Below are 14230 nucleotides of genomic sequence, written 5' to 3'. Positions count from 1 at the left end.
TGCACAATGGAAACGTTCTTCCATCTATTCCAGTAGCGTATGCTGTCCACATGAAAGAGACATACGATAACTTAAGGCAGCTACTGAATTCCATTGAGTATAACAAGTACAGCTGGCACCTCTGTGGTGATTTGAAGGTAGTTGCCCTTTTAATGGGACTGCAGCAAGGATATACAAAATACATGTGTTTCTTATGCGAGTGGGATAGCCGAGCAAGGGAAATGCACTACATGAGGAAGGAATGGACTCACAGGCAGAATGTAGCCATTGGAGAGAAGAATATCCAACACCCAGCTCTGGTTGAGGCTCAGAAAATCTTGCTACCACCCCTTCACATCAAACTAGGTTTGATGAAGAACTTCGTGAAAGCCATTGACCGGACTTTGCCAGCATTCCGATACCTGCATGAAAAATTCCCTCGACTCAGCGAAGCAAAGATTAAAGAGGGAGTTTTTGTGGGTCCTCAGATTCGAGAGCTTTTCAAAGATGACCGGTTCAACAACTTGCTGGAAGGTGACGCGAAACAAGCATGGAATGCTTTTCGCCTAGTTTCTACAAACTTCCTCGGAAATGTTAGGGCAGAAAACTATAAGGAACTAGTAGAAGACATGTTGATGAAGTATAAGAAACTTGGCTGCAATATGTCTCTAAAGATTCACTTCCTTCATTCCCATTTGGATTTCTTTCCTAGCAACTGTGGTATTGTTAGTGATGAACACGGCGAACGTTTTCATCAAGATATCGCAACAATGGAACAAAGATACCAGGGAAAATGGTCCACTACAATGCTGGCTGACTACTGCTGGACACTCCTCAGAGATGCTCCCGAACAGCTGTACAAGAGACAGGCGAAGAAATCTAAGATGTAGTCAATGACTTGATTTTTTATAGGTAGGCTATTACAGTTGACCTTTTACTATTGGAATGCATTTCGTTATGTAAACATTAATTTCTTGCAGATTACAAAAAAACTAGAGCCAATTTTGCAATTTGACTGTCATATTCGTGTTCAGCACATAAAAATTGATAAGAATTGACTAATTTTATTTCAGTAACATGACTTTTGTAAAAATTTGTTGTCCAGTGTAATCCAATGGTTGTTGTCCACTCAATCATGTTCTGGTGCGCATGTTACATTCTTGCCCTGTGATGTAATCGGTGCACCATTATTAACTGTTTTAGATTCGTGTAGCATATGAATTTCAGATTCTGTTTTTCAAGTTTCTGACAAAAGGAGTCTATCTAATGTACGTGATTCCTCCGTGACGCGTGTATATCTTGAACATCAGGATCTCTGAAATGTTCACCCTTAGTTTACGAACAAACTTCTGTTAAACTTCTGCGATATACAGCACCATCTCCTGTATGAATCTGTACGAGAGAATGCAAACGTTTCTTTCCGCCATGTATTCACATTTGCACTTAGCTTAACCCTAACAAACGTAAACAGAATGTTTACAAAGCATTTAAGTTCAAGACAGGTCCCGTTTACATCAAGTCTGTTTTGTCTGTTTGAATGCTTCATATTCGAAGCCAAGTGGAACCATGTATAACTAGGAATTTGGTGAACAAATAACTAATTTGTACTTTAGATCAATATTTGGGAATTCAGTTGTGATCATAGTTTAGAGTTGTGTTATAATTCAAGAGTATTATTTATCGAAAATATTCATTAGAATTACCAATGTGCTCATTGACTTTTGCACTGGTTTGTGAACTCACTCAAAGGGAGTCTGGAATGCATCTTTGTGTTATATCAAGACATTCAAGACTATTAGATTTCATTCGGAACATTCTATATTGTTGCAGGGAAATAAATTGTTGATTGTACTAGAGTGGAAATAGAAGTAGGGATATGATCTAAACTGTACTACCTTCCTCAATAGTTTTTTCATTGATTTCAACCTGTTCTTCTCTCTTTCATTTGACTGAGGGTATCCTGATGAGCTAGTTCCGTGTTTGAACTCTTAAGTAGCAACTCATCATAACAAATCTGAGAAGAACGACTGTTATTTGCCAGATATAACTTCATCAGATAGTTCATACTTGACCATGTGAGCATTCACTTTATATATTACTTATTTGACTTTGGTGTTACATGGTCTATCAGCTTAAAGCATATTGAATAAAAGTCCACTTCGACCAGATGTGATTTGTTTTTAAATATTCCAGTCACATAGTCTATACTGAACTCCCAAAGACTGAAATGACACATCATGACTTATTATAGGCATCTTTTGCTGCTGAGAAGAATATGTATTCTATTTTTTACACTTGGTAATTAAATTTTCTATTTCACGATTCATGTTGGGGCAACATGTTGATTCTCTGGCGCTTCTCAGACACCCTTGTATTCATATGTGATTGGAGTGTATAATTTTCGTGGCTGAACCTTTTAGTTTAGTTGGGGTCACTACTTGGTCACTTTGGAAAATCAAATCATTCTGTAAGCCATTTCCGCTCAGAAAGTAGAGTAGTACTGTATTTCTTGCGGTGTCTTTTTCTCTTACGGCAATCCTATCGAAATATCTTTATTAAGATGTCTTCATTGCAAAATCTGTTTCAGTTTCTCTCTGAATATGTGTGTTACATTCCATAGAAAGTGGAAGATGCTCAAAAATGTTCACATTTTCTACTGTGTTCTCCTTGAATGAGCAAGTATCAATCTCAAGCACTTGATAATATCTGATGTCATTATCTGTCCAATTTCTTGCATGAATGTATCATTCATTTGGTCCCAATAAAACTCATTGTCCTTCCTGATCAATTGTCCCAATGGCTAGGTCACTTCAAATAGCATTTGAACAACATGTATGTCACTTCCTGGACTGTTTGCGTGACTGTTGGTATATGCATTACTTTGATTGTTTACTACATTAGCAATGTCACTTTTCATCCTTTCTGCAGAAATCAAATGTCCCATAATTATGAGTTCTGCCTAAATTCCATCTTAGCTTTGCTCAATTTTAAGTTATTTCTGAGACATCCGTTACAATGTCCTATAAGCTTTATGTCATGGCATTTTGTGGCATTAATGTGATCTTCAGCACTTCACCAAACTGGAATATCATCAAGAATTATTGTTCCCACATCTTGTATCGCTTCCATAGATTCAACAATTCTCCCTGATGTTCTCACTGAGTAGTTGTGTACCAAATGACATTCTTGTAAATTTGTATCGTTCCGATGGTGCTCCACAAATGGTGAGTTAGCTATGTGACTTAGATACCGTAGCATGAAATAAAAGCAGTTGTATGAATCAAAAACAGTAATGATTCTCGCTTTGGTTAGGTCTGGTAAAATATCTTCAATGTTTGAAATCGGGCAACGGTTTCTTTTCGGGACTTCTTTTCTTGTTGTTCCTCCAAAACCAATATATAACAAATCCAATATGTAGGTTCTTACTATGGTGTCAGTAATTCAAGTTTCACAGTCGTTCAATTACTGCCCTCGGTTTTGGTGTAACAGTGAGTGGGAGTTTTCTCACTGAGAGTTTGATTGGTTTGTTCTGTCAGTTGATGGTGGAGTTTCCCTTAAAAGAGACTTTTTCCATATTTATATATGAGGTTGTGTGATGTCTGTATCGTCATGACATGGTGCTTATTTACAGCAATACGTTTCATTTTCTGCATTTCTTTGACTCCAAGAAGGGTCTGGTATTATTTTGAACAATGCGAAACTTTAAAGTATATACTTCCTTGTTCTTTGTATTTGTAACGTAGAATTTTCCTCAACACAAGACTCTTGTTTCACAGTTATTATGCAAAACAGGTATCAAATATTTATTTTCCAAGTGCTTCAGTTTACATCATGGCATACCGTCTTACAAAATGTTTTAGAGAGAACGCTAATGCATAATACCACAGCTGAACTGGAAATTGGTCTAATTCTCAACTGAAGTCATTTAAGCAAACAATTTCTTTGGGCATGTTTATACTCATTAACTTCTTTGACAGTAAAAACTAATTCGTCACCTCTTGAATCTTCTTCTACAACTTTTACCTCTTCTTTCTGTTGATATTGCAGTCGGTGTTGTTTCCTCTTTGACGTTTGCCGTTGGGTCTTTACTGCACCATGTTACTTTGCACATATTTGGTCAGATTTTTCCATCGGCTAGGCATAACTCCGACCTCGCTTTGTGTATGGTTTCCACACTAATCACAGTTTCTCCTATGTAAATATGCTTTGAAAACTTTTCGCTCTTCCGCTCAGCCTGGTAACCGTTTACTCTAGTCTGTGATGACAATGATCATTCTATCATTCAGCAAACAGTCCACTGACCCTAAACAGTTATATGTTTTTGCTAGTGACCGTAGCTTTGAGACGTATGCATAAATACGCTAGCCTGATTCTTGACTTCGACAATTGAAACTGTACCGATAGGTTGCATTTGTTTCTCCTACACATTGTTTTCCAATGAGATTACTAGTTGTTCTGGCTTTGCACTATAGTTAGCATTATCAAATGTGAACTATCAAATAGTTATATAGCAGCTGGTCCTAATCATGCAAGAAGCGTGGCTATTATCAATTTGATACCTTTTGCAAGCCCATTTGCTATTAGGAAGTTTGACAAAACCTAGTTTCCACGGTCAGACTGATTTCACGCAGGTCCAGGTTCGGCTGAAAATGAATCAGCGATGAATACTGCCATATTTATGACACCATGTATAATCTTACTGAGATGAAGTCAATCATAAAGACAGACCTCGAACTAAATGCGTCTAATCACTCAGCTCCTAGCACATGTTCTTCCTATTATCTTTCTTTAAGAGGGTGATAACTCGTACGTTCTTACTGTGAAATGGACTAAAACATGTGCATCTGCATCTCCGCCATGTCGTACAGAGTCAGTCCTCTTGCTCTCTTATTTTTCATTATCAAATTTTGTTCCGGCATTTCCAGTTTTCCCTCTATGGTCTGGAATATTACCAATATCCTATGATACACATAGACAAATAAAGAATTAATTTAACTTTTCCTCATCTGATTTAACTACATAAGCTGCATGAGTTGCATTTACAGATATCCAAACGCGTGCTCTACCTTGCAACGGTCACATGGCATTCTGATATCTGAATTTTTTGAAGTATCTCAAAATAAACTGTACTTCATATCACTACGTTCTATATACCCATTTGTGTGAAGTCCAACACACTTAAAAAAAGCCTTCATATCCAGAGTAGAATAGAAAAACATTCAAAAAATTATTTACTGACTGTTTACGAATGAGTGTTTGGCGTTAACCCCCACGGCGCATCTGACCTTTGACCTCACAAATTCCAGAATTTGGAATTAATGGTGCACTTAAGCTCCACTCCTGTACCGGTTATCCAATGTCATGACAGCATACTTTGGTTTTTGTGGCAAGGTCAGCGACAATCAATACAGGCGGAAGTGATAAAAGAGTCAGGATTAAAACTAAATTATTAATTCAAACCAAAGGAAAGAAACATAAATATTTTAAATTATTGAAAAGAGTTGTACAACCATGTACTGGCTCAGACACAATTAATCTTTTTTTTTAAAGATTTTGTTAAGGAAACGACAAACCCACCGCCCATGAGACAATTTTATCTGTATGAGTTCCAGAAAAAGCCATAATATTATTTGTTTTAAAAATAACTAATACCAGAGGTTAAACCGTTTAGTACAAAGATTTTTAAACCCTTCCATTTTCGAGCATAGAAGCTAGAGAAACAAGTTCTATACACAGCCCGTCGTTAATCAGTTGCTCATAAGATTAAACTTAATATGCTAGAGTTTATAAGAAGATAATATATGCAACAAGTTCCGATGTTATAACATATTTTGTACAAGTAGATATTGTGAATTCGTACCGCTTCCGGGTCAGAGGCCTCCATGCTGACGTGGGCGATAAAACTCACGTCACTCTATAATTTAAAATTTGGTATACTGTTGTGTTATTAATACATCCGCTAGAATACTATATGAAAGCTGGCACGGATTGTTTTATATTTTCTGATTGATAATATTTACAAAATAAAATAATGTTGTATACTGCTTATAAAAACTATCTGATAGTGAATTATGTTCATTCTACAAGCATATGAGGAAGTCAAATTAATGAACAAAGCTCAATTTATTATGTGAACAAATTTGCATTCAGGTAATTTATTAATAGTTATGCATGTTCAGAATGCCGTATGCAGTAATATGTTTCTTGGTTAAAGTACGTGGTAATTAACACTAAAGAATTTATTACGTAATTCCATAAATAAATAAATTAACTGTAAAGGTAATAGCTTTTAATAAATATATAACTTTAAGCATAAAAGATTCTCATTCCTAATGACTCTATATGATATCCATGAGAAAGTTATATTATACAGTTGTAAAATATTCTATAATGATAAATGTTTCATAACTAAATATTTTAACATTTTTGAAACATAAAGCAAGAAATGGCAAGACTGATATGAATGCATGCATATATATTATTCATCCAGACAACTAGTCAACAATATAGCTTTGCACCATCGAAACGTCATCACAAGCAAACAATTCTTTCAGATAAAGTCATTATTTCCTACTACAAAACGTCAGACAAATGCTATTTCTTCAAATACCTGAGACTGGTTTACAAAGGTACGTATTTAACATGCAGCAATAATATAAAAGCATGTACTGAAGAACAGTACTTAAAACATCCTTATTACGATTTTACAATACAATTTGTCATAAAGCCCGGAACACTTACGTTGTCATGTTAAATTATGATGCATTTTTACAACCATATTAAATTAGGTATATTACGTAAACACAAGTTCATTCATTCCTTTTGTTAACATTTGCTTGTGAAACCCATGACTTTGTGATACATCGAGAGATTTCATGAAATTGTTCCCATGTATATATCATAACTAGATGACGTGTCACGAAACATATGCAGGCCACCTGCCACAATTTCGAGTTCACAGCAAGGCGAGGGAAATTGTAATTATGTAATGTTTGTCATTTTTTGGAGGATAACTTAAAAACTACTTAAGTTATTTTATTGAAACATTCACTAGTTATATATCATAATTAGAGATAACATAACCATGTCTTCAGTCTGAAGGTTAAGGTTACAGCTAGGGAAAATACAAAATCAACAACGTCTGTCAATGTACAAGCATAATATTTGAACCCGTGCAGATTATGTTCATGCAAGTTTAGTCTCCTTTGTCATGGAATTTTCATACAGTATCTATATCAATATAGCGTTACAAATGCGTTAAAAGGAAAATCGTCATACATAACTTTCCATTAATTTCAGTATGACACAAATGTTGGTACCAAAGAACTCTTCACTTGAACATATCTATGAAATAGGCTTGGAATAACAAGACTATTCCAGATGTGGAGCTTCAAAGAGAGTGGGACATGACACATATAGCACCATATCGTATTCATTCATCATCTGTCCTGCATGAACTTATGTAGAGTCCAACATTTAATTCCTAGAACAATCAGATCAATAATTCACTAAACATTTAAGGAGTATTGTTAGGCACGTTCTATCTTGACAACTTCTATATCAACCATTAAAACTCCACCGCAATCTGGTTGAAAACACATGTTTTACATATCCCCCAAATACAATAGTAGCTTGTTCTTCAAAGTCTGGATGAAATATTTATTACGCCATAATCTACATACAAAGGCGGGTATCTTGGCCCTGTGACAACCGAGTTAAACACTTACTTTCCATACCTACTTCAAATCCACTCCATTTAGTGTTGTCAAATTTTCAAAAAAGGTTCAATGGGACATGATTTAGTTATTGATGTTTTCATACAGCATCCATGACAACCAAGCATCTTTGACATCAGCCACGTATAAACGGGTTTTATTATTTTAAAACTATATTGGCAATTTAAGTTAAACTTTAGAAATAAAAGAGATATATTTTTCAACACCACTTCCAACTACCTTCTCTCCAGTCGACCTTCCGGACATGTTTGCAAATTTTTTCCGTGACACAGTACACACCATTAGAGATAAGCTTGACACCACAATTTCAATTGACTCGTCACCATACAGATGGGATACAGAATTTGAGCGGCAACAATTAGCAGCATTTGAACCTGTCTCTATGGATTTCGTACGTACAATCGTGATGAAGAGTGCACCAAAGTCATGTGAACTTGATCCAATTCCAACATCACTGCTGCTTGAGTGCTTAGATCCAGTATTGCCTTCACTAACTGATGTTATTAATACCTCTCTCTCATCTGGGGAATTCCCATCATTTTTAAAAACTGCCATTGTAAAGCCTCTGCTGAAGAAACCAACCATAACGATTTAAAGAACTACCGCCCAGTTTCTAATCTCCCGTTCATTTCAAAAATCTTAGAAAAGGTTGTTCTATCCCAGCTTGTGTCTCATCTAAATTCAAACAGTCTTTTTAGCAATGTACAATCTGCATATCGCCCTTGCCACAGTACTGAAACTACTCTTCTAAAAGTAGTCAATGACATTCTCTCTGCATTGGATAGCAGAAATATTACAGTCCTCACCCTCCTTGATTTGTCTGCAGCACTGGACACAATACACCATGATATATTACTTCACCGTCTCCAGCATATATTTGGCATTCATGATACAGCCTTACTGTGGTTCAAGTCCTACTTGGTCAACAGGACACAAATTGTATCTGCAAATGGAATACTCCAGCCCAGTTGATATATGTTTTGGTGTTCCACAGGGGTCTGTTCTTCGACCTGTTCTCTTCATTCTGTACACTCAGTCGCTCTCAAGTGTCATAGATCATCATCCAGTGTTTCATCAATTGTACGATGATGACACGCAAATATACAAATCTAGCCACCCTACTGAAGTTGATGCTACCATCCAAGGTGTAGAGAGGTGCATTTCTGATGTGATATCATGGATGACTTGTAACAATGATGATAAAACTGAGGCCATTCTGATCACAACACAAAGACTTTCTCATTCACATCCTTTACCTCAAACAATAAATATCAGCAACACCAACATTAAATTCACACAATCAGTACGAAACCTAGGTGTTACTCTGGACAGTACTCTCACATTGCACCAACATGTCATGAACATATGCAAAGCTGCATATCTTGAGCTGAGACGCATCAGCTCAGTTCGTAAATATCTTTCAGTTGATGCCACTAAAACACTTGTGTGTTCATTAGTACTTTCAAGACTGGACTATTGTAACTCAATTCTGTCTGGTTCATCTCAATATTCCAGAAACGTCAAAAAGTTCAAAACACAGCTGCTCGGATCATACTTAGAGTACCACGATTATAGCACACCTGAAGCGCAACAAATATATGTCGTGGTGCTGACACTCCCTGTTGTGATGCTATTTGCCACGTGAACAAACCAGCGGCGTTAAAGGAGGTACTATCTGTGGACATTGTAAGCCATGACAGCAACGATTTAGCATCTGTGTTCATAAAAGAAAGTAATCGCTGTTCTTCAGTAATCGATAGAGTCATTAATGGCATCCACAGTGACAGTTTTGTTAGTGTTACTTTACCATCATCATCTCTATCAGAATGGTATATTGCATCATCGTCAGTAGGTTTTCTAACAAGTAATAATGTGTACTTGGCGCCAAATATAACCTTGCTAACATCTCTGCAAAGTCAAAAAATATAGGTCAGTGCAATCGCGCATACAAACTCTTCATTGTCGCTTAACATTCCTCGACGTGTAGCAAAACTCAGATTGTAATTTTCATTCATTGATGAAACTTCGGTTCAAGCTGCATTCATTCTGTTTTCTGGATGATCATTTGCGTCTTTTGCAAACATCTTTGTTGGACCAGCCGATCTTGTGTAATCATCGGAGTATCTTGCAAGGCCAAGTATCGTCGTGGCAACATCGACTTTTTCAAGACACCATTCAATATCCTTTCTATCAATAGAATATGTAGCTCTTTCAAATAACGCCATTATGCCATTATTAACAAAACCAGCTCGATCACCAATTCCGTATGATGTTTTATTTACATCTGCTTTTGTGAGTCTGCCTTCAACTTCGATAAATGCTCCAGAAGGTAGGAATGTGCTTGTATCCTGAACTTGTAATTCAATTCTTCCCCTTTCGTTTCGTGGCGTGCGTCATAAGAATAATACTGATAATCATGTACAGACTCGTCTTTGGGAACTGGTGCATCTACGTCAAATGCTAGGTCAGATATGCGCTTGAACATTTTTTTTTTAGCTGTTATCGTCCAACACGAAGACCACTTCCTGCTATCAGACTAGCAGTTATATTTATTTCTATTTCTTTAGGTACACCAGTCAATTCTTTTAGTTTTTGATTTGCGGCCTGATTTATTACTTTACTGACATTTGCGGGCATAACTTCGGTGCTGGGTAATTTTACTGGTGGTTGTGGTCGGACCACTTGCGGTCGGCGTATTAATCGTGCTATTCTGTGTTTGATTGCCGAGAATACTTTACCAGCAACGTCGCTTATTGCACCAGGAGCTTTTTTACGAATAACGTCGATGAATTTCATTTATAATTGTTTTGCAATCAGCCCTGCTTTTGGGGCAATCCTTGTAAATAATTCCTGAATAACATTATCGAATCCATCTCCGTAATATATTATATAAACAGGTAATCGTGAGTTTACTACTCTGACCATCACGGGTCTGCGGTGACCGTTGTTGTGTATGATCATCTTAATTGTTATTTATTTGTTTAATCGCTGTAGTAGCTGTCCACGATTTCATCAATCAGAGATCGATAAACATTAATATCCATGATACCGCCTTGAAATAAACGTCGACATATATCAGCTGCTGCATTGATTATTTCCGGAGAATTGTTACCGGCTCGTCTTCCTCCTAAAAGAACTTCTGTTCGTTGCAAGTCATCGAGGATGTTGTTAGGACAAGCGATAAGACCACTTCCTGTAGTAAAACCACTTACGGTTGCTCCTTCTTCCTCACTTGCTGTTTCCGCTTTTTTTCTAAAATAGTCTTAAGGGTGATCTTTCTACTTTTGCTTTTTACCTTTCAAGATCCGGCATCAACCTTTGCTGCGGTGAAGAAGATTGTTGTTCTTCTATTTGTTGCTGCGGTGGAGGAAGTTGATATGAAGGTTCCTTCTGGGGGTGTTGTAGTCTTTGTTGTTGTTGAAGTTGTGACTCCAAATAATTTTTTTTAATGTAGTTAATATATTCAATGTTTTCTTCATCATCACTTCTAGCCTGGGTTTTGTTATAACACATGAGATACAGCCATTTAAACAAACTATCAGTATTTATGCTAGCATACTTATGTTTTAAAATTTTAGACTTTTGAGGAAAAATATCAAATGCAGCACGAGAAAAATATTTCTTTTTAACCTTTTCTCTAAACTTTTCAACAACACCTTCTCTAAATTTACTAATTAGTTCAATATTTTCTTTTCTTACTTTAGGTTTAGATGCAAGATCTTTTTTCACATCCGCGATTTCAGTACGAATTTTGCCAATACCTTCAAGTATTTCTTCATCAACAGGTGGAGGTTGCTTGGCAGCTATATCAATTAGAAGTCTTTTTAAAATTATTTTTGTTTTCTTAGTTCTTTCTGCTACTTTTGCAGTTTGCTCAGCAGTTTGTTTTGATACTGGAAAAAGATTCTCCTTGATGGCCATTGTGACTCCTTCAGTAACTTTTGTAACAGGTCTAAACAATTGTTCTGCACTTTCTGCGAATTCAGCTTGAAATTCCTGTCTTGCTTGTAGCTTTTCCTTAACATCATCTGTTAGTGGTATATATTTCTTTGGTGCTTCTGCCCGTTCTCGAGCTAGTCGGATGGTATACGCTTCGCCAATGTTGGCTATTATTTGATATAACAATGATTTTAATTGATAGCAGCAGAGAGGGTGTGACCTCGATAAGGCGTCAACGTAGTAAAAATCACATATATGTTTTCTCGAAAACAAAGACACGAAACAAAAAATAACAAAAAAAGCTAACCCCCCAGAGAGACTCTCGGAAGGTTAGAAGTCTCGATTTCACGTTATCAGCGTATTTTGTTTTTTCGTTTTTGTATAAGCCTTAGTTTACCAAAATAACGCTTATAAAATGAGGTCGGTTCATCCTCTCTGCTGCTACATAACATATCCGTAGGTATTGAATTGTTTAAGATGAATAAATAGGTCTCTGAAATTTCTGCTAAACCATGAGAAACTCGGACTTAAAACTCGTACATGATTGTTGTAACTGCAACAATGGGTATTGACCTCATTTTATACATAAGTGAGATGTACACTACAATAGTGTAATTGCATTGTGCTAGGAACATGTTCTCTTTTCAGGCAAGTTTGAAACAAACACTTAAGTCATTTCCTACAGGGTTTAGGAAAGAAATAGGTAAATAGTTAGAGCACAAATGGCAATATGTGCAGATAAATATAGGGTTTTTTTTGTCAATGCATCGCAAAAATAGTATCAACCTTTATTATAATATTTAACTCTGAATCCCTAAAACTTTGTGTGTGTGATATGGAAATTTACATAGCTTTAACACTTTTCAGTCATATCGCTACGTTGTATGCAGTGTGACAGTTTATAGTGATGTCTAGCAAAGGGGCATCATGTCTCAGACATATGACATCATGTCCCACCTAGTCACATTATCCTGACACCAGGCTGACCAGACACAACACTAATCTCTTAATGTTGAACGCCAAGCGAGACAAATGTTAGTACCAGTTTTAGAAGTCTATGGCATGACTCGGCCGGGGTTCGCACCCGCGACCTTCCGCATCGGGGGTGGACGCTCTAACCATTGGGCCACCGGAATAATTCCCTACAACGTAAGGGTCCAACTATTCGGTCTTGGGTGGGAGAGGGATGGGGTAATATTTTGCTCTGTTACCCCAAGATAATACTTTTTCAACTAATATAGAATTAATTTTTTACTTTGATGTCACCACCATTATACACCATGTTGTACATCAATTTGCCATACTACAAGTAATCTTTTCAAGAGTTTATTCAATGGAAATGACGATGATTGTGCAATAATTATAGAGAATGTTGACATGATGATTACCCTGTGAGTGAGAGATTGAATTTCCAGCGGTAATGTTTTTCGTGTAAGGATACGATTCGCAGCTTTTAACGCTACTGTTTGCAATGGTAGATTGGATATATAGAAAAAATACATATCTGGAGCCATTTCGAGTGCATCTACATGCAGAGAGAGAGAGAGAGAGAGAGACAGAGACAGAGAGAGTGAGAGAGACAGACAGAGACAGAGAAAAGGAGCAATGCAAAAGCAAACATAGCGTATCATACTTACATTGATGCAGCGTAGGTTGTTAAGTTCGAAAGTCACTATGTTTTAAGATCAGTGACAGTCAACGGCTGCTACAAACATATCGATTCTAATTCAGTTCAACAGTCCACAACCATACGTGCTATTTCCTGAACTATAATAAATGAAAACAACATGTAAAATGAGCGAAGTGGGTCACGTAAACAAGATAGATAATTACTGATAACTTTATTCTTACTATAGAGTATAGTAACAAGAACAGATGGATTACGCATCTCTTGCTTGATCTGCAATAATTAGCCATTTCTGACTAATATGAAACTTTACATAAAATATTATAACCGGTCCCAATATGTAATATCGATCTATTTTGTGTTGACCGGCTGATCCTGTTACAGTCATGCCATGCGCAATACTATTTGGCAGCTAGACAGACTAGGGTTTAGTAAACACAGTCATTGGAAATTCCCATCTTTCCCTCATTCGTTGTATGAGCTATGACGTTATCTTTATTAAACTTTCAATTAAAATCTTTACTGTTTACCTGCCATTTATCCACTTTTGACGGGGTACACCATTGCTGATATTCAATTACCTCGCGTATTTGCTATAAATACAACTGCCTATGCAGTGATCATATTTCTATAACAAACTCAAGGTCGAGTGAGAGAAACACGCCAGGACTCACGGTACTAATTCAACTCCAATGGTAAACATATGGAAACACTATCATATTCAAAATTCAATAACTTAAATTTTCTGGGTGCTGATAATGACACCTATAATTCTTCATGCACATCTAATCTTGGTGCAAGCTTATGTGTGGAGAACACCATATGACCCGCGGCACTTTGTTTACATACATGTGCATGAAACACGTGTTATTGATTCTGCACCAAATGAATCAGGTACTACTTTCAGTACTCCTGAGTCAAGCCTGTAAAAATGCTAAAATTACATCAG

General features: G+C 36.6%; 1 protein-coding gene across 1 annotated transcript in view; it reads right to left on the bottom strand.

The window, feature by feature from the left end:
• Positions 1 to 13441, bottom strand: part of LOC149773719 (putative inhibitor of apoptosis) — a 33844-nt gene extending 20403 nt beyond the window's left edge. Inside the window, exon 1 of the mRNA XM_089946116.1 lies at positions 13292 to 13441. The gene's annotated coding sequence lies outside the window, so the exon portion shown is untranslated. The remainder of the gene's footprint in view (positions 1 to 13291) is intronic.
• Between the last annotated feature and the right edge of the window lie 789 nt (positions 13442 to 14230).

The sequence above is a fragment of the Sinohyriopsis cumingii genome, unplaced genomic scaffold (genome assembly GCF_028554795.1).
Source record: "Sinohyriopsis cumingii isolate HCF-2022 unplaced genomic scaffold, ASM2855479v2 utg000622l, whole genome shotgun sequence".
NCBI classification, from domain to species: domain Eukaryota; kingdom Metazoa; phylum Mollusca; class Bivalvia; order Unionida; family Unionidae; genus Sinohyriopsis; species Sinohyriopsis cumingii.
The sequence above is the reverse complement of the archived record's forward strand: the minus strand, read 5'-3'. Positions and strand labels throughout refer to the sequence as shown.